The following is a 19,888-nucleotide window of genomic DNA, read 5'->3' on the forward strand; positions in this document are numbered from 1 at the left end:
CAACTGTATCTACTGCTCCCCATGCAAGAGGAGGAATTCCCCATTTGTGCTGGTGAAGGCATGCACGCACACAGGCAGTGCAATTCTCTGGAGAGGCCGAACGTGTACGCCGTCCATGAGGTGGTCTAAGATTTGTTTTTGTGCAAGGAGGGTCTCACCCGAGGATCCTCTACTGTCCCTCAACCCCACTAAGATCTGCACTGCCTTCATTCACTATGCCGGCATCTGATGCTTGAAGGGAGGACTTTGAGGCCCAGGTGGATTCAGACAGGGACCTTCCATTGTGCCGCCCCCTTCCCCCGAATGGCCTTGCCAGAGTCTCCCCTAAGGCCAGGGGACACTCCCACGCTCTGAGGGTGAGCCTGCACTCCAGAGCGCACTAGCACTCTCTACAGAGGCATAATGGAATTATGACCCAGCGCAAGCCGGTCATCCTAGCACCCGGTGCCATGGCGCAGCAGACGCTCATCGCCCAATAACCCTGCATTCTTTTCCGGCTGCAGTCATTTCAACGTTCTTTCATAACGGTTTCCTGTGACCGTTGACATTTATATGTACATACATATGCATAAACATCTGGGCGAATAAAAGCACAGCGTCGCCACGTGTGCCGATAACATCGTTCCGATGTTAAAATTAAACGAGGTGGAGAACCAAGTTACAACCTCATTTATTTTAAATTAAAGTTTCGTTTCACAAATGTAGCATTATTGGGTCCCCTGGCCCTCCAGACACATTTGGTACCAATCACTGCTCCTTTTAGGGAGCCGTGAGATAAGGTGTCCGCGAGGCTGACACTCGGGTAATTGATCACATGTCTCTCATGCATTTAGAATTCACCCCTTCCTCTCCCTCTCTCCTGAATAATGCATGTTTCCCATTACCCTGCGCCTTGTTAACCTAGCAGACATGTTCTACTGCGTTGAGTGAAACCAGGGCGGCTCTATTACAACCCAAACCTCATCGGTGATGGTCACCGCTCTCTTTATTTGGTCGCATTTAGTTGAAATAATGCTTAACTTTGGAGCCCTACTGTGAGTAATAATAATCATAATTTGCATTTTATATAGCGCTACGAACCTGAGCGCTGCTTATTATTACCCACGGTGTGGGGTGCTCATTTATCGATCTCGGAAGGATGAAATGCTGAGTTTGGGATTCGAACCTGCGTCAGCAGGCACTGCACAAATGTCTAAGCTACCGCTCTACTCGCTGTGCTATCTGACCGCCTAACGTTATCCAATCCCTTCTCTTTAGGCACATGGGCAACGATATGCTTTTTGTTAATGGCATTCGTTTGGCTTATACTGATGCAACACACCAAAATGTTTTTTCTGCATTGTGTCATATAGCAATGCATGTACAGGCAGCTGTCAGCCTGCACGAGCCCGCAGAGCTGTAGCGCCACAGTCATGCAGCACGCGTATGGGATGTCCGCATCAGAGTTGCGCAATTTTCCATGGATAGGCGATAGGTATAGTTTAGAGGCAGCTAGTGCTCACTCAAATATGCGATCACTCTGGCGGGCTATGACAACCCACCAAATAATACAACCTAGGCAGGTAGGTGGGACCACACACAATCCTATATATGTATTGTCCCACATTAGACTTCTTGTGAATACCATAAGAGCCTGGCTAGTGTTTACTATTTGGTCAGTGAACAAGCAAAGCACTAATCATTACAAATGCTTGTGCCTCAATGAAGGGATTCTAGGTGTCGACCCATGGCGGTACCTGGAAGATGGGGCGGGAGGGGGCTACAAACATCAAAACTAATCCGATTGTAAACCTGTGTGAACCAAAATGGCATACCACCTGGGAGTAGCATACATCTAGCACCAGTCCGGCTTTTTTTTTTTAAATAAGAGAATCGGGATATCACTTTCCAATGTGCACAGCATACTACACAACAGTCTTCAGTGCCCGTGGTAGTGGTTATACCCACGCTACTTACAGTGCACATTGGGCCTAATTGCGCGTTATCTGTGAGGAATAGATTGTGTCACTAGAGCAGCGGGCTCGGCACACATGTCTGGGCATGCCCGTCCCACTCTGGGTGACTAAAGCACCTCACTGATGTCATCCAAGGACGCCAACCAACGCACGTCTGAGGTGGCTTGTGGTCTCATGTGGAAGGGTTGTGCTCGAGTGTTTCCAGCTGGACTGCTACTTTTGGGGTGGGACCCAGCTGGATTTGCATGTGGTCTTTCCCTTGGCTGTAATGGCATGGAAAGCTGAAGAACGATGCTCTGCGGGGTTTCCCAGAGCTATGCCAGAGGTTCAGATTAGTTCTAACCCTTCGAGCCCTCATGTCTTTTGTTCTGCCATCTTACTAAACATCAGGAAATGGAAAGGTACCCATCCTCACCTATCACTCCACTAAATCTCTCACCCATGAACTCGGTGAACTTGAATTGTGCTTTAGCTTTCCCCTGGGCTTCCCCCTCCATCCCTTTCCCATCCACTTAATTAATGTAAAACCTTTCAACACACACTCTTCACAAACTCCTTTCATATTTGTGCTCCCTGCCTCCACGATGGCGTGCTCTCCATGCACCAGTGACCTCTCAAATTCCTTCTCCTCTTCTTTTTACGATTAACATACTGTCCCCCCCAAACCCCTAGCTCACTACCTCATTTTCACTCATTACTCCCAGCCACCTACCCTTCACTCAAGCATCCTGATCTGACCTTGTCCCTCCAGTGCTGCCTCTTTCTTTCGCCTCTCTTCACTGGACCTCCACCCCCACCACCACCCATGTCCAAACTATCAGCACTATCCCCACACTGACATATGCACCTAAACTTCACCTTCTCTCACTTGAAGGGCCCACTTTCCTACCCCAGGGCATCATCACTCCACTTAGCGCCCCTCCTCGTCCTCGTTGTACATATCAGGGGTACACATGTCAAGTTGTGAGCTACTAGCCAGCCATAACAAGCCACTTCCCACCTATATTCTAAGCATACACACAGCACGGCCTCTCTTACTCGCCAAGAGTCCATGGCTAGTGGAGAGTGCACATTGTGCACCCTCTAGATAGTATACATAAACTATCGCTGTTGTGCAATAAGTGCTCACATGATGTCCTTGTTTGTACATAATTCTCTGTTTTCCCATTATGTCTATTGCCATCACGTGTTTCCACTTCATACTACTGCTCTCCCAATGTAAAGCACGCGCCCCCCAGATTACATGCTCTGTGTTACTGTACATGCATCTCTGTGTGAAATACCACGCCCTGCTATAAACACATGTGAATAATTGCAAATACCCAATGGAACATATTTATATCTTCAATCGGCTTGACAGTAAGTGAAACGTCATACTTCAATTATTGACTTTTAATAGTAAGATAAAAAAAACACTAACCTTACCTTTCATGTGATGGGTGGTGAGTTGATATCCAGACCACACTTTCACTTGTATGACTACTCTGCATGCTACCTAGTTCAAATGGTATCAGGTAATAATGTCCCCATACATAATGTCCCCATACATAATGTCACCGGGAAGAGCCATTGGCGCCATTATATATGATGACATTATGCATGGGGACGGGTTGCGGGGATGTCCCCTGCTCCTCTTGTAAAAATAAAAAAGAATTTGGGATGTCCCTGCATGTTCAATGTAATAATGTCCCCACATAAAAAAGCGACATTTTTGCCAGGAGACATTTTTGCAGTGAGATTACAGCGGCAAAGGAGGACAGTTCATAACAAGTCGCACTGACATGCTTGCGAAAAATGAGATGATCTTCTATATTGCGTAGATCAGGTGGAAGAGTGTCCAATAGTTCAGCAGCTGGGATGGTTCCTGAGGTTCTCTAAATTCTGGATCTTTGGTAGTGTGAAGTGGCCATAGTACACTTGTATGGTGCTCTCAGTAGACGATGTGGAAGATACCATTTTAGATATTTCTTTGGGGAAAGCGGAGTGGTGCCGAATAAAGCTTTGTGTGCAATGGTCAGACGTTGGAAAGAGATTCTAGATTTAATAGGGAACCAGTGAAGCGCTTTAAGAGCTGGCAAGGTATGAGTATGTCTTGGCAGGTTCTTGACAATACGGGCTGACGTATTTTGCAGCAGATGAAGAGAATACGTAACTGGTTCGTTCGGTGGCACCTCAATAAAGGGTGTTGCAATAATCTAGCCTGGCTCCTACAATGGCCCTGGCTATTGTAGCACAGTGAGCCTCGGTTAATAAAGCTCTAATTTGATTATGTGGCATCAGTTCCCTAATGTTGGGAGCTAGTTAATGTAGCTATGGAGTGAGTCCTTCTGGTCCTTAGGTCTATGTCCTCTTATTGGCCTCAAACCAGTCTCCAGCCTGGGTCGCAATTTGACATTTTCCAAAGAATCCCTCTTTGTTGCTTTTAGACTGGACTCCACAGACTTTGCCCTTGCACTTTCACAAGTGTCAAGTCATGCGCAACTCTACTATCTGTTCATGCACCGTCTGGATGCTCCTTCTGCCTCCCTCTGTGCCTGCTCTGGATGGATGTTTAGAAGGCAGCCCCTAAGCTTAGCTGTGAATGATCTGGTCTCTTCCCCCCTGGCAATACTCCCTGGGAGATATACACTCGACTCCACTTTATTTCATAGAGGAAGGACCTAGTCACAGGGTTCAAAGGATCACCAAGACAGAAAGTCCCAGATCTTTCTCTATGCCATGTCTGTCCTGGAACGGAGAGAATCTGACTTCTGCTGTGGAAGTAGAAGTGGCAAGATGCAACCCACTGAGTGAGTAGAGTCAATGAGTACATTCAATGAAGGTGTAGGCCTATATGTGGAGTCACATTCTACGTATCTGTACATTTACACTCCTATTTATGCCACACCATGAAATAAGATCCAGTGATATTTTTGAGATCACCCTTCCACAGCATCTCCAGGAAAAAAAACAAACAACAATGCTATCAGCAGTGATCCCATGTGGGCTGGCAGCAAGCGTCCCCATTATCCCAAGAGCAAATAAGAGGAAATACTATCTTTCAATCAATGTAACTATCAAATAGTTGCATCCTATCAACATTAGAATCCTTTACATTTGTGACACATGTTGCTGAGCCATAGGGAACCAAGTGACACCTGACTGATGAGGCCAACAAGGCCGAAACATGTCTGAGGTTGCTTGTGTTTCCATGCAGAGGGGACCTGGCGTAGCAGTTTTGGGCTGGGCTGCTCCCATTGGTGGCAGTACCTCAGTGATTTGCATATGGCTGGACCCCTTTTGCAATGGCACAGACAGGCAAAAAGACTGTTGGTGTAGAAGGTTGCCCATTGCAGTGCCAGTGGTTCAGATTCATTCAAAACCTTCCACCCATCACCTTTTTGGGTTTAGTGCTTATATGGGTTTCTGTTTCCATAGGTGTCGTACATATTTATTTATCTATTTAGCATTTGCTCAGGACACTGGCTAAGGAATGCTAATCACCAGTCCAAGTGTCAAAATCAGACAGGACTGCGAAAACTGTCTCTTGCTCACCAGAGCCAGAAATATCTGGACTGCGAAAAATGTCTCTTGCTCACCAGAGCCAGAAATATCTGAGCCCTATACCACTCCATCTGTGGAAAGAGCAACATGTTTGGTGGTTGCAGCCCAAACAACTGGCCGGAGTGTCTTCAGGAAGAGGAAGTTGCAGTAAGAAGTTGACCGGACTTGAATGTCTGCATGTTGATCACCGGACTGGGCACTGATAACATCTGAGACCAAAACCACTTAATAAGTCTGGACACCAACATTATCATCATTTCACTCAAGCAGTATACCTCGTACCCAGCAACCCATGTGTCAGAAAGAGCAACATGACTGGCCCATGTGTCCAACACGCACTTCACTCTTCATTGGTTGTACAGGGACTGACTGTAACGGCTTGGCACGTGACGTGTGACGGCTATGTGTGCCTGATCACCAGCTTGCTGTCTGACTTTTCACTTCTCTTCCCAAAACATCTGATAACCATTAGCATGAGCAATAGGGAAAGTGAGCTCTCCTCCTACAAAACTGGCCTCATGCTTCTTATGTTGATGCCCTCTTATTGGCCCACACATCTCCACTATGCATCTTCAGACTGCGACCCGACGTGATACTTTCCCAGCGATCTCCCTTTGATGCACGTTGCCTGAGGTCTCCAGTCTTTGCATTGTGCAGTCACGCGTATTAATTGACTCGCAAGCAATTCTGCCATATGTGTATACACTTTCCCTGCTCTTGATGCTTATTCTGCCTCCCCCACTTCCTGTTCTGGATGGGTGTCTGGAATGCAGCCGTTAGGGTTTGCTAGGAACGATCCTGAAGCCACTCCCAACCCTCCCCCGCCTTCTCAACCTTTGCTCGGTCCCATCCTGATTGTTCAAGTGTGTAGAATCTGGGCCCAGGCTTAACTTAGAACCACTCCTGAATTTGGCCTCTCCTGTGGTCTCCCAGCCCCATACTGAGGGGAACTGGAAGCGCAGAGGTCCAAGTGGCGTGACTGGCCATGGGTCAGTGATATTCCAGCCACCTGAGGATACCGTTTATGACTTTCTCTCCATAGCCTCTGTGAAAAGTCCATTTGCGATATAACGGACACTATACAAAAGCTAAAATCAATTAATAAATAAATCGTCATTATAACATAACAGGCGTATTTGTAAAGCGCATGTTCACCCCAGAAGGGGCATCTTAGCACTAATAACAGATGTTTATTGTTACCCTACTTAATGGTCCTCATTTTATTGACCTCTGATGGACGAAGGGCTGAGTTGACCTGGCGGGACTCAGACCTATTACCATGAGGTCAGACACAGGTCCCTGTGGTGGATGCATTAGTCCACCGAGCCACAGACCCAGCTGTAGACCCTGGTGACACACACACACAGCTGCGGACGTCCCCTAAGCTCTCACTCTTCACTCTCCACATCTCGTTCCCATCATGCATCACCATCCTTGAGATTTCAAGCAACTGTATTTCAATGCAGCGCTGCATAAAACACAAATAGAATGCAATTTAATAAAACAAGGCAGGCAATGGACCCAAACAAGGCACAGTTGTAGCAGCTATTATATTATACATATTTTCTACATTTAAAGTCTATATTTCAAGGAATGATGGTGCTTTTGGAAAGCGAAAGACCAAAGGATACGAATCATAAACATTTTGAGTGCAAGATGAGAAAAGCTGATCATTGTAATACCGTGACCAGCGCAAATGCCGTCAGGAGAGAAAACGAGACCGGTCCTTATCTTTGTTAATCCGCCCGATCTCTCCCTGGTGAAACAATCCGAGACACTGAGCACTTGACCTGACCTGGAACAGGCTCTAGGCTCAATTTGTCCACGTTATCGTCCCGCCCCCCACAACCCTCCAGCCTCCCGCAGACATATCATTCACCCAGGCCCTGCCAAAGAGCTTAGCCCGCTTTCCTTTTATCACAGGTAAAAGCTTTTGAAGCTCCGCTGCTCCAAGGAGATCTAATAAGGTCAGCGACCTCTCATGCTCGACCACTTCCCCATATCTTCATTTCCTCCCCCGCCGTTAACCAGAGGCGCGTGCATCCACCGCCGTCCTCTTCTGCCCGCCTCCTCATCTGGACTTCCTTCAATTAGGAGCTTCATTTCCGCCTTTCATTTCAGTCGACTTCCTGGTCCTGACAGCGTAATCACGCACACTTCTACTCGCAGTTTTCTGCTTAGCAGAACACGCTAAATGGAAACTGCCAAGAGATTGCCCTGTCCTTTGGTCACTGCCTCTGATATAGAGGTGCATTGCTTCCTCCGTATAGGGCCTCTTCATTATGGCCCTTTGACATGTCATGTCAATTCCAAAACTTTGGAGTGAAAGTATGGTGTCAGATCCAACATTCTTTTTTAAAAAAAATAGTAAAATATGGGGCCTAATGTCTTCCAAGCCGCTGAACTTAGAACCCTGGAGACCTGGATGCCAGTCGTGAACATCAACACCCAGAAAAACCCCAAAGCATAACACACACAAAGCACGCGCAGGCCCGCACTTAGCTAACACTGCCACTTCTGACAACCTCTGCTCTTCTTCCTCTGCTCCCAGTAAACCCAACCAAAACATCACCTTTTCACCACATACCAGACCCACATGCAACGAGGCTCTGCAAACGCCAAATGCTGTGCTATTGCATGGCCCACTAACAAAAGAACTTTATGAGCAATTGTGGGATTCTGGGGAAACACTTTGGGGCTGATTCATTGAATACTTTGCGGGGTAAGTCTGGACTTTGCGGGTCATTTAGCGTGCAAAACCCCCCTTAGTTGGAGGTGACCGCGCAGCCTCACGTGGGGGAAATCACCACACAAAACTTGCGAGCCAACCACCACCCGGAAGCAGGCATAAAGACCTCACGCGCATAGGAATCACAGCGCAAAGGTAAGATGGCAACTTGGATTTAGGGGTGCATGCACGCAGTCGGGTTCAGATCGAAAGTTAGGGGTGAGTGTAAGCAGTGTAGCATGATGCAGGCACGGTTTATGGGGGTTTACACGCATATTTAGTGGGAAATTACTGCCTTTACGATATATGGTATGCATGTTGAGGGGGTGCTTGGAATAGTTTGGGGGGATCCTACGCAGTGTCGCCGGGGTGCTGCCTTGGTTGTAGGGGTTTGCATGCAGAATTGCCAGGGTGAATTACTTCACGGTTAAGGAGTGTGCAAAGGTCTGTATACGTGAAATTGTTACGCATGGGGGAATGTCGTGGGCATTCCGGCCGCAACGTGCGCATAGGGTTACTTTGCGGGAACAATTCCATGAATGTGCAGAGCACCCACAAAATTTTATGCACGCAGGGACACGCAAAGTCGCTTTGGGCGCAAATTTTTCCATGAATCAGGCCCTGAATAACCATGTGCCACAAATGATAAAGTAATGTACATAGGGGTAATGAATACAACTCTACAGTTACTTATTGGGCAATGTCCTGATGACAGTCCCCAATCCCGTTACTGACATAGAATTTTTGCTAGACTCCTCAGAAAATACTCTTCAATTTATTGCACCCCATGTTCAAGATTCAGGCGCTACTGTGCAGGTTCATTGTGAGATTCTCTGATCCTTGGACCTCGGTTTGCGCTGTGACATAGATCTAAATTAAAGAAATACAGTACAGAAACTCCCAGAGAGAGCAAAAACACAACGAACCATATTTGTACATTTTTCTACATCCATCGCATATATTTAAATGGGGAAAAAGGTCTTGTATAGTTCTAAGGTTAGTGGGGCACATTACCGCCCATGCAGATTCTGCTGGTGGATTACCACTAGTGGTAAATATTGTTAGCATCAGCGATAATCTGGGGCACCACCTTTTTACAAGATCACTGCCATTTTGGTGGACATGGATGAAGATTAACTGAAATACAACAGGTGGTATTTCAGTAAGTTCGCATAAATTATTTAAAACCTGTATTTCTATGGCCCTTTCCATCCCCATCTTGAGTATGAGACTGTATTGTGTACTGCAGCGATAATGCTCCTGTATAAAGCAGTGAAGGGTCACCATTGGCCCTTCTCTTCAGTACATTGCTACGGTGTTGAGGAGGTGGGCTTCAGAGACACCCACCTTTTCACCCATTTTAGGGTATCCCATGCAGGAAGGTCTACCCTGCAATGAAGGCAAAACACTCTCACTTCCCTTCACTACAGGAAAAGTTCAAAAAAAGTTCAGAGGACCGTCTACACTGTTTACGTCCATCTGTTGGATGGAGATAACATCTGGAGGTTTTTAATGCAGTATTCTGCTGGTAATCAGATAGCATTTACCACCTGTGCTATTGCATTGGCATGCCACCAATTCTAATTAAACTAAATGTATAATATGGCGGCCCATAAAACAGGCGGTATGTCCACAATACCGCCTGATGTATCTTTACCAGCATGGCTGGAAGGAGGCCTAGCGTAGGAATGGATGGAGCTCACAGGACATCTCCATGGGTTTCAACCGTACTGCCCCTCAACCGGTGTATAGTTTTCAACATTGAGAAGCAGCAGCACATCGCTGTTGTCAGATTTATAATCTGAACCATTTAAAGGATAGTTCCGGGACTTTTTTTTTATTGTTCCTATGGTTCGGCCATGTGTTTTTAAGCATAAATCGGTAGATTGTAGAAAACTTTCCTATGGACCTTACCCGACTTTTCGTCCATTAACGCACTCGAAAACATCCGCCATTTTATGATAATCCTCTCACTTGCCGCATCGCCCTGGCTCACCTGCTTTTGCGGCACTAAATCAAATCCCCCGCCCCTGAAACAGACTTGATCAAAACATTCATATTCCTCGCCTCTATCCGTGACGTGACTGAGCTGCGTAGGCAAACGCGCCCAGGCGTCTTCTACGCGACTCCACACACAACCCGGAAATCAACACAGATCAGCTCACAACACAGCGCGCCACAATTGGGAATATGAAACTGTACTTTTAAATTAAACCGCAAGATTGTAAATTTGGTAAAGTACATTTATTTGACATAAAATGTTTTGAGAATATTCAGCGATTTGCATTTTTATTTGCTCACGTTCCGAAAAGTTCGTTTCGAGGCACACGATGTTCCTTTGCTGTACACAGGGTCTTAGATCATCTCACAATACAGCACCACAATTCGGAATATGAAACAGTGGTTTAAAAGCAAACGGCAAGATTGTACATTTGGCAAAGTACATTTATTTGACATCAAATGTTTTGAGAATATTCAGCGATTTGCATTTTTATTTGCTCACGTTCCGAAAAGTTCGTTTCGAGGCACACGATGTTCCTTTGCTGTACACAGGGTCTTAGATCATCTCACAATACAGCGCCACAATTCGGAATATGAAACAGTGGTTTAAAAGCAAACGGCAAGATTGTACATTTGGCAAAGTACATTTATTTGACATCAAATGTTTTGAGAATATTCAGCGATTTGCATTTTTATTTGCTCTCGATCCAAAATATTTCGTCTTGAGGCAAGCGATGTTCGTGTGCAGTAGACAGGGTGTTGGTTTACGATAAAATAAGCTCTTCGGTCGCACTGATAATCGCATGGCTATTCCAACAACGAGGCACTAGGGCACCACAACGGTCTGTATGTTGCATCTAGCCGCTAGTACCGCGTAAGGGCATACTTGTACTTGGCGATCGTCCCACAAAATGGTCAGGGTGCTAACGTTGTTCACGCGGAGAAGCAACTGGCGATTGAAAAAGCCATCCGCCGGTGTCTGGTACTCGTGACACATGCAGTAATGCACGATGTATCTATTTGAAAAACATAAAAAAAGGAAATTAGTCTCACCATCAGATCTTTATTAAAATTATTCATTTTATATATTAGGTCTGGAAATTATTTCATAGCTAGGACAGTGCAACTGGGTTTTATACGTCAAGGGGGGCTGTAGGATACTGAGACAGTCCCCCAGTGCAGGGGTTGACAGGGAGTGCAGGTGGAGAGTGGAAGGGCCCAGGACCGAGGTCGCAGACAGTGGACAAGTTGTAGCAGGGGAGAGGGAGAGAGAAAGCAGAAGCAAAGAGGAAGGTTTGGAGGTGCTTCCGTAAAAGGAGACGGTTCTCCCCAAGATAGTGCGTGGTACAAAACAATATGCCACATAGAATGAACAAGTACAACTTAACCCGTCTTTAAAGCTACTGTATAGTAATTAAATTGCGCTATAAACTCATCTAAAGAGTTACTTACATTATATTTGCATTTTCCATTGTGTCTGTGCGTAGGGCAGCCCCGAAATACCACTCCTTCTATGCCGACGTTTTATTTCTTCTAATGAACGAACATGAAATGGCTTTCGTTTCTGAAATTATATTCATTATCGTTTCTTACGTGGTCCCGGCCTGTCAAGGTCAAATAACAATAGAACCTTATACTGAGTCGTGGGCCATTCTGGCACTCGAGAAAAAATCAAAGCAGCTGACCTTCACTTTGAACGAACACACATTCCTAGTTAGCTAAATTCAGTGTACGGCCGTTTTACAGGACTTGAAATTTACACTCCATCTTTGCATTTTGTCTGCTTGCTTTGCTGCCCCACAGAACCATAAATACGGAGACATTCTATATTTTTGGAAAAATAATTTATATTACTGTTTGGTTTAATTTAATGCGCAAATGAACAAGGTTCGATATATAAACATATTCAATGGGCCTGCGACATGAGGAGACTCGAGAGAACAGACAATCAAATTACAATCATTTAAACCGTGATGTGTATTTCTCAATGAGCTCTTCTTTAGGTGGACATGGAACAGAGGCAATGTTGGGTGGCAATGCAGTTGTCACCTGCACAGGTTCGTTCACAACTCCATTTATGTGCCTATCTAGGACGTCAACAATAAGTCTCTCAATAAACTCATATTGCATATCCTCAAACACTGGTTTGATCACCCATTGTTTACTTCTTTTAGTGAAGGCCTTATTGTAGCGAAGCGTCCCTAAAGTTCCGGTTGTCCTACTTTGTTGACGTCCAACGTTATGGTTATGTGCCAAGACCGCTAGAAGAGTCCGATTTATCATGCCCTCCATGCCAAAATGCAATCGTTTTGGCCTGTACTTTAGGCACATATTGTGGAACACCTCCAAATCTCCTGTGTGGCAGAATTCCGTGAGTCCCCTCAAATCTCTTGTTATAGTTTTATCAAATACAATCTTTTCAATGGCTTTGTGAGTGGGTGATGAAGGAATCAACCACTTCTTCTTCCGTGCCTCCTCTGTGGACAAATGGCCATGTTCACAATTGTGGAAATGTCGGTTTGTGTTCCAACGATGAACGTTTGTGCAGTGTGGCATTACTGACCGCCATTTTTCCACTAGAATTTCCAACGACCCTCCACATGTTTTTGAGCTCCACCAAAGATGGTTGCTGATTGACTTGGACCACTGTGAAATACCTTGCGTTTCTTTTTTTTTACCTGCAGCAGACATTTTTTTATTGATTGTTTTTGCAAGATGCCAAACGTCAAATTGGTGATTTATATTTTTGTACTCTTCTCTCATTGTCTTGGCAATTGAAACGTGTCTGTCCGTGGCTATCAGGTCGATCACCATTCCCCGCGATTGTAGTTCTTGCAATGATGCTACAAAGCCAACTTTCTCCATGGCCACTGAGGATGTACTTTGTGACACCTGCACAACCACCGAACTCACAATTTTCTTACTTTCCATGTCCTGAAAGTGGTAGGTGCAGTACTTGGCTGAAAATCCTGGGCTGTCGCACTGTCCATCACCGGCTAGCCTGAACCGTTTGCCCGCGAATGTACTATCAATAGACATTTTTTCCATTCTCCAAGCTTCGCTAATGGCTGGAAATAGATAATCGGTTTGGTATTTGTAGAACTGAGTTTTCGCAATGAAACGGATTCCCACAAACTGAAAGAAAGACTCTAATTTTTTAAAACTTGAACCACTAAAAAGTGCAGCCGCTGCACAAAGTAGATTGCCTGCTGGCAGTTGTCCCAGCATGGGTTGTGCAGACCATGAGAAAGGATGATATTTTGTACAGGTGGCATGTATTTTAAGGTTAGTGCCTCGAATTGCACGAGTCACATTAATCAATGGCTCCCCACATACTTCCCCACCTACCGAATGCCCACATTTCAACCGAATAATTATATCAATCAAACAACTATCGAATACAATGAATTTGGCCTCTTTCCTTATAGTGTCACTCTGCATCCCAGCTGGTTCGGCCTGTAACGTTGAGGACATGTCACTCACATGAAAGGTAGAATCTCTGATATCGTCTTCCGCTATGTTCAGTGATATTGAAGGTGTTTCATTGTAGTCCACTTCATTCTCTTCCATTGCAACATCTGTTCCTTCTCCGGCAATGGGTGAATAGGACAATTTCTTCAACTTTCTCGCGGTCTTAGTTTTTGCGGGTGTGGATTCTGTGAATTTATCTCCAACTGCATCCGAACTACCAGGAGGACATTCACTATCAATGGCTGGTGGTGGTATAGCTCCGTTGTCAATCACTTCATATTCTTCCCATTGGCACGATGCATCTCCAGTCTCAAGTCCCTGCCAAAAGGTTTGACAAACAACATCTCTCGTTCGCTTCACTGTCTGTGTAGATCTAGTTCGTACACCCACTCGCAACTAGAGGACAGATTGGAAAAGGGATGTTCAGTTTAAACACAACTTACAGTATTGAACTATTAACAGTGACAAACAACATAATATAGTGACCAGGACACTAACCTTCTTTTGCTTTCTTTTCTTTGAAACTTTCTTGCCTCGAATTTCAACATCAGGACGCTGTTGCTCCGACTCGTGTGTGCATGTCTCCACTTCCTCTTGCGCTGCAACGACTACATTTTCATGATAAGCACATCCATCACGCACTGACGCTCCATCGACTCCCTGAAACATAGAACTTTCATTAGTATGTATAATAATATTGAAAACACAAAATGTACTTGGGGACCAATACCCACGTACATCTCAATAGCAAAACACGAATGAACGCTTTGTGTAGAACATTCAAACGACAATTATTCACGCATTGTTGATCTAGTTAGATGGAACTGGCAAGATCCATACCTCGGGCTCCTCATAGACTTCCATTGATGATATTATTGAAGATGATGCTTCAGTGACTCCCTGAAACACAGTAATTGCATTAGTATGGTTTTCTATTTTGATAAAAAGAACAGAAAGTTTGTGCAGGCGTGAACGGCTCATCTAAATAGACCTGCACAAATGATCAGTTGTCTAAAATAAATAATGGATATGTAAATATGATTCGATTTGCTTGATCGTTGGAAGTGTCACCACCCAGAGATCTGCATCAACTACTAGGGGTGATGTTCTTGTAGAAGAAGCTCCGTCATCTCCCTGAAACATAGTACTAGCGTTAATAAAGAAGGAAGTATAGCGGATGTAATCACGTCATATGATTTCGCTTGATCGAACTGTCAGTATCCATACCTCGAAATGCATAAGAACATCAAGGGACGATGTAACTGCGGTGCACACTTCTGCAAGCTGTTGCGCCGACCCGTAACTGCATGCTCCCCCTTCTTCTTGGACTAATGCTCCATCGACTCCCTGAAACATAGGACTTTCATCAGTAATGAACACAAAATTGAAAAAAGAAGACACATAGGAGGGCGACGGAACTGTCCTGAAACGTACCTCGAGCATCTGAGTGACATCAACGGTAGTCGTCAATACGTTGGACTCCTCAGCATCTCCCTGAAAGACAGTACTTGCGTTATTTTGGATAACAATAATTATAACTGAAAACAAAGACTAGAGGACGAGTACAAGGGTGTACCATTAGGTAACATAATTACACGATAAATTAAAACTATTGATTTACATGCCTAAAACAAGTCAGTGGCAGAATAGCCAAGTAAGATTACCCGATAGGCGCTTGAAGTGGCTGATGACTGCAATAATGACACGGATGGAGAATCTTCCGCCTTCATATTGAGTGGATACATAAATGGGGAAATTATTGTTAGCTAATGCTACACACTACCGCAAGGCCAAGAGATAAATACGTAAACTTGACTCACCAGTGGAGGGATGTGGACGAATAGAGTGGGAATAGCGGTTGAGAGCAATTTTCGCCTCGCTCGCGGTGTGTTCTTCTTTATTAGCAATGATGTGGAGTACATGTCAGAGGTAAAGTGCCTGCTGCAGATGCGGTATCGATCACCCCTCTTGTCCGCAAAGACCTCTAGGACTCTACTTTCAAGCTCAGACGGTGGATATCCGCAATATCGGACCCATTCTCTTATCTGATCTATTGTCTTAGGGAAAACATGCATTATAGTACCTTCTGATTTATTATGGGTCTTCGAAGGACAACCGCCAATGGAACAGACAGGCATTGTGGAAAGTTCTGAAAAGAAAAGATCAACAATTCTCTATGAATACCAATGTAAACTCAGAACATGTGACTAGTTCCTTGCATGTACTGTCTTGAACGAAAAGAAATTGGACGCAAAATGATTATGGTACATGGCCTTACCTTGACGAACAAACAGTTAGATGCAGGGATCAGAGTAGTTTCTTGTCGTAGAACAGGGAGCAGTTCACAGGTTGCAAACTGACGAGTTTCCTCGAAGTGGTCACGGAAGTTCACAGAGACGAAGAGCAGATAACCAGCACCTTCACGGGTTGACTAGCAAAGCGCAAAGAAGTGCTCATTAGAAATATGAAGTGGGTTATAAAGAATTCGAAACAGGGGTGTGTTTGTGAATGAATGACGTGTATATGTCGTGGCATTATGTGGATTGCAGGGGGCCGTCCAGCGTGAGGGGGGATGCTTGGCAGGAGACACGGGGTCTGGAGGTAGACATGGGAACAACAACCCATGCTCTGTAGACCACTTTGAAGTGTACATGGTCTTTGGCACCTCTTGGCCTTTATCGCTCCCTGACTGCTCCAGTTACCAGCACAAGTACCCCGGTGCGAACTGCCTTTGATAGGGCGGGGGGTGGATTGGGGCGGTGGTCGTGCAGACAAGACACAGGAAGACTCGTGAATGGAGACACACTTATGTGGATTGCAGGGGGCCGTCCAGCGTGAGGGGGGATGCTTGGCAGGAGACACGGGGTCTGGAGGTAGACATGGGAACAACAACCCATGCTCTGTAGACCACTTTGAAGTGTACATGGTCTTTGGCACCTCTTGGCCTTTATCGCTCCCTGACTGCTCCAGTTACCAGCACAAGTACCCCGGTGCGAACTGCCTTTGATAGGGCGGGGGGTGGATTGGGGCGGTGGTCGTGCAGACAAGACACAGGAAGACTCGTGAATGGAGACACACTTATGTGGATTGCAGGGGGCCGTCCAGCGTGAGGGGGGATGCTTGGCAGGAGACACGGGGTCTGGAGGTAGACATGGGAACAACAACCCATGCTCTGTAGACCACTTTGAAGTGTACATGGTCTTTGGCACCTCTTGGCCTTTATCGCTCCCTGACTGCTCCAGTTGCCAGCACAAGTACCCCGGTGCGAACTGCCTTTGATAGGGCGGGGGGTGGATTGGGGCGGTGGTCGTGCAGACAAGACTCGTTTGCCGCAGGGCCTCACCAAGGAGAGGCCATCTAACTGCATGTAAGAGGCTGGCTGCAGGATCTAGTACATGGAAGGCAGGGGGGTGAGTTTATAAATACCTCACCCTCCCAGGAGAATATATGGGTGCAGTTCACCCTGGAGACCCTGGATGCCTAGGCAGTTAGTCAGCAGCAGGCTGGCCTGTGGTGGCAAGGCGGCACGGGCCAGAGGTGGTCATCTCTGTACCCGGTGACCAAAAGGATGATTTATTATGATCAACCATATTTACCTATAACCATGTTTTGTATCAATAAAATACAACAGCCTTCCTTTTATTGCCAACGCTTGAACAAATCAAAACAACCATTGTTAAAATATATATTGGGTTTTATTTTGGATCTTAATTTCAATTGAACATAAATAATAAACATTACACATTGTAAATTTGCGGTTGCAGCACATCCAGGGAAAATCCGCTGTATTGTCCACTGTCGCTGGGGAAATGTTGTCTAATGGCAAGTACCGCACAGGCATGTATTACTCTCCGAACGCGGTGTCCGAGCCTCCCGTGAAGCCACCAAGTGAAGCAACGATAGGCCACCAGCCTGTACCACCTGTGAAAATGAAAGATGCAAACTGTATTAAAATGACAAAACTTTCTTATCACTGTCGATTCAGGTAAAAAATGTCATTCTGCTTTGAAAAAAATTCTATCTAGAAAATGCACAATATGGAACCAATTTACATGCATTCGAATGATATGTAGATGTAATTTTATATGTGGGAGACGACCATGACATAGTAGTGGCATCACTGACATCACAACCAGAGTATACTTACTCGTTACTCGGATTACGCGGACGAACAGTGCCGCGAAGTTCGTGCATAAGCACCATCATCATCCTCAACACGGTCCGTGAGAGGCAGGCTTCCCTGAACTCTGGCAGCTCGGTGATGCATTGCGGACTTTGCTCGCCTTCCTGCAGACTTTGCTCGCCTTCCGAAATGTAGGCCAGGCATCCCGAGTTTTCTCGGCAGCAGCAGTTCTCCTCCTCAGTTGGCATTAGCTCGCACCGATTGCACGTGCACCAGGTGGAGACGCCGTCCATGCGACATGGTCCAGGCTCTTCATCCGTTGACTGGTCCTCCCAACTGCCGTCCGAATCCCCATCGTTTTCGCGTGCTTGCCTTTCCAGTAGTTCTTCCTCGGTGTACTCGGGCTCGTACATATACGGCATTATTGTAGCCATTATGTGGTAAAGAAAGTAAAATAATTTATAGCGGTGGTACTGGTATCTGTTCACACGGGCTACAATCAACGAGGTAGCTGACCAGAGCACAGAAACGAGTCACAGAATACTCAAAGTAACACAGAGAGAGGAATGGATTCGAAAATCTGCTGCTGTGTGTTGTGAAACGGTCTGTTTATACTTATTGAGGAAAGAGGCGTCCTGCCATTTCCATGGCGACACTTCATTAGCTGAGGCGCAGCGATTGTTGACACGAAACGGGAAATGGGCGGTACGCGTCTGCTGATGTCAGGCTCAGGGGCGGGGGATTTGATTTAGTGCCGTAAAAGCAGGTGAGCCAGGGCGATGCGGCAAGTGAGAGGATTATCATAAAATGGCGGATGTTTTCGAGTGCGTTAATGGACGAAAAGTCGGGTAAGGTCCATAGGAAAGTTTTCTACGATCTACCGATTTATGCTTAAAAACACATGGCCGAACCATAGGAACAATAAAAAAAAAGTCCCGGAACTATCCTTTAAGTTATTGAGGCTACTCACACCAGGGGTCCAAGAAAAGTTGGAGAGGGCAAACCCAGCGAGCCACTCGACAACCCCTTTTCTCCTTAGAGCGTTAACATTTTGGATGAGTGACGTTTCTCCCACTCTTCGCCTCAACCACCAACTGTACAGAAGAACACAAAAATATGTTTTCAATCATTTGTTCAGCATCGGGAAAGTGATGTGCGTTTCTGATTGAGGATTCTTGTGTCCGAACGAAAAATGTCCGTCTAGTTCTCCAGAGGCAGGAATAATGCAGGCGAACAGTGCAGGGTAGTTACCGCAGGAAACAGGAGAACAGGCATCTGAAGACATGGACAAACTGCTCTTCAAGATGAAATAGAAAATGCCCACAAAGGTGGCCACACAATCCTGGAAGCTATGTAACAATGGTTGGTGTATATATGTATTTCTCCGCTCAGCCAGGGCTGCTGAGCTTAGAGTGTGTGTGTGTGTGTGTGTGCATGGGTGCAAGAGTATGTGAGTCTGTGTACGGGTGTGCGAGTATGCATCAGTGTACAAGAGCGTGTGTGTGGATGTGTTACAGAGAGAGAAAGAGAGAGACAGGCAATATTTTGAGGAACTTCCATTCTGTAGCTGATCGACTTTGGAATTTGGCTGCCTTCACGCTGGTCTAGAGAACGTTGCGGTTAAGGCAACGTTCTATTAGTTCTCTACTAAAGCCAACCTGGGTGACAATTTCATGGGCGCTCCACATTCTGAAAACCAGCTTAACCCCTTAAGTGCCAGGCTATTATGCATATCTATGCAAAAAGGACGAGCATACTCGTCCTTGGCACTTAAAATGTGCGTTCAAAGCTCTCAGTGACTTGGTGATTTTAAACCAACATCCAAGTAATTCACGGCTCCCCTTTCTCTCCTCACTCCTTCCCTGCACTGGCTTCGGCTGCCCCTGTGAGCACGTGCTACTTATGACAGCAAGCACGCAGTGACAGGGCCAGCACAGAGTCTGGCGATTTGCAGGAAGGGAAAAAAAACGGCACACTTTTGTTTCCACTGGTTAATTTTGCGTCATTTTTGTTTAGAATAATAATAGCTTTATTCTTATGAGCGCTTGCTACTGTACTTTTGCTTCT

This window comes from Ambystoma mexicanum, chromosome 10 (genome assembly GCF_040938575.1).
Source record: "Ambystoma mexicanum isolate Mex_15411 chromosome 10, UKY_AmexF1_1, whole genome shotgun sequence".
NCBI classification, from domain to species: Eukaryota; Metazoa; Chordata; class Amphibia; order Caudata; family Ambystomatidae; genus Ambystoma; species Ambystoma mexicanum.